The sequence below is a fragment of the Apteryx rowi genome, unplaced genomic scaffold (genome assembly GCF_003343035.1).
Source record: "Apteryx rowi isolate R43461 unplaced genomic scaffold, aptRow1 scaffold_340, whole genome shotgun sequence".
Taxonomy (NCBI): domain Eukaryota; kingdom Metazoa; phylum Chordata; class Aves; order Apterygiformes; family Apterygidae; genus Apteryx; species Apteryx rowi.
This window is the reverse complement of record NW_020449864.1, coordinates 973,086-975,589: the sequence shown is the minus strand read 5'-3', so window position 1 is coordinate 975,589 and position 2,504 is coordinate 973,086.

Below are 2,504 nucleotides of genomic sequence, written 5' to 3'. Positions count from 1 at the left end.
AGGATCACCTCCCTCGACCTGCTGGCAACACTCTTCCTGATGCAGCCCAGGATACCATTGGCCTTCTTGGCCACAAGGGCACATTGCTGCCTCATGGTTAACTTGGTGTCCACCAGCACTCCCAGGTCCTTCTCCACAGAGCTGCTTTCCAGCAGGTCAACCCCCAACCTGTACTGGTGCATGGGGTTATTCCTCCCTAGGTGCAGGACCCTGCACTTGCCTTTGTTGAACTTCGTGAGGTTCCTCTCTGCCCACCTCTCCAGCCTGTCCAGGTCTCTCTGAATGGCAGCACATCCCTCTGGCGTATCCGCCACTCCTCCCAGTTTTGTATCGTCAGCAAACTTGCTGAGGGTGCACTCTGTCCCTTCATGCATGTCATTGATGAAGAAGTTGAACAAGACTGGACCCAGTACTGACCCCTGGGGGACACCGCTAGCTACAGGCCGCCAGCTAGACTTTGCATCACTGATCACAGCCCTCTGAGCTCTGTCATTCAGCCAGTTTTCAGTCCACCTCACTGTCTGCTCATCTAGCCTATAATGTCCAAGGGAAAATCTCTCATCAAACTGCAACTTAATGGGTAAACTATAAGATTTACTATATAAAATTCTATGGACTATACTGCAAGGTATGGCAGCCTATGTGCAGTTGTAGCTATCCCTTGTGGCTTTAAAGTTGATTATATATGCCATACTATATATCTCTTGGCAAGCTACTAAGATTTTTTTCCTTTTTTGTAATAGTTAAAATATATCATTCAACAGTATGTTCAATATACACTGGTGTAACAGAAATCAAATTTCATTTCATATTTACAGAAACCTGTTTAATTTACATGTTAGTCCTAGAATTGCAATGAAAAGCAGCACATCATGCTGAGGCATTTTTGTTGCCTAATACTTATTTACATTTGTTCTGAGAATAGGAAATTTGAAAGTCCCTATTTTTTTAAGAAAAAATTATGCATTATGCATATTATTATGCAGCACTACTTTAAAACTTCAGACTGAAGTAACACTTCAATGGATACCAAAGGAGCTATGGAATTTATATTGATTTACAAAGAAAATCTAGTGTCTAAATAAGGGATAGGTTTCCCAAAGATTTAGTCTCTAAATACAAAATAGTATTAAAATGCTCTTTTACATGGTATGGGTGGGTGGAGAATAAAGCTTGCATGCTGCCTTAATGCTCAAGTTGTCCTATATTGTATTTTTCAACCATAATAGGACATTCCCACTGAAAAACAAGACCAAGGCAAGTGACATTTTGGACGAGGAAGTTGTACATATAGCAAAATGATAGTTCTAGAATCATCTCTGCGAAGCATTACTTGAACATATCAGCCTCCTGCCCTACTGGCTCAGGATGCAAACTGCTCTGGTAGAAAAGCAAATTTGAAATCAAAGAGATTACACTTACAACGTCCTCATAGTGCAAAACTGATCCTGGTTACGAGTGTCAAGTCCGGTGTAGTTGTACAAAAAATTCCCTACAGTGCTGTCTTGTAAATAATGTATCACTCATGCAATTATAGGTCCAGATATGTAAATGACAAACAACCAGACAAACCTGGAGCTACTAGATCTACTTTTTCAGGGTATTTTCATTATGCAAACAGAACACAAGGGGATACCCTTCCATGACCCAGCTCCTCTTCTAGTCTGCCAATCCTATCTGTACTCAGCATGTGACTACCTTGCGCAGAGCTTAAAATATTAATTTGAGGACACCGCTAAGGAGGATCTAAATGGAAAAGCTCAACTACCTGGTCCCTCTTAAAACATTCAGGTCTTTTATTATTACCATAAAGGTCACTGGGGCACATGTGGTGCTGGAGCCCCCTAAATTGGGTTTCACATTGCCATATCACTGCCACCATGGTGGCAGCAATCGTGTGCAAGGACCCGAGATGAACACAGGACAAGGGACAGCGCCACTAACGCCGGCGACCGGCAGAAGGTGCAGTGGCGGCTCGGGACGCGCCGTGCAGGCCAGGGCTGGGACGAGGTCCCGGGCGCCGCCTGCTTCCCTCGAGGCGCCGTCTCGAAGGAGAGCAAAGCCAGGGCCGCCCCCGCGGAGCCCCGCGCCCCTGCCCGGGCCGCTCCGTGCCCGCCGCACGGGGTTAGGGCCCCGGTGGCGGCGCGGCGCCGCGGGCGCGGGCAGGTGGTGCGGCGCCGGGGGAAGGACGCTCCGTGCGCTCTTCACCTGTGGGCGTGACGGCCGTCCCTCCTCCTCCTCCTCCTCCTCCTCCTCCTCCTTCTCCTCCTCCTCCTTTTTACTCGAAGGGCCGGCGCCGCTCTCGCGGCAGAGCCTAAGAGCGGCGCAGCGAAAGAAGGAAAGCCGCCGCCGACCCTCGTTGTAAAGTGTGCCGCCCGCCGCGGATCCCGTCCCGCTTCGCGCCGCGGCGAGCCCCGAGGAGCGGCCGGCGGGGGCGACCAGGCTGGACTCGCCGGGGGCGCCGAGCCCCCTCCGCCCGGCCGGCGGCCTCTCCTCCTCCCTCC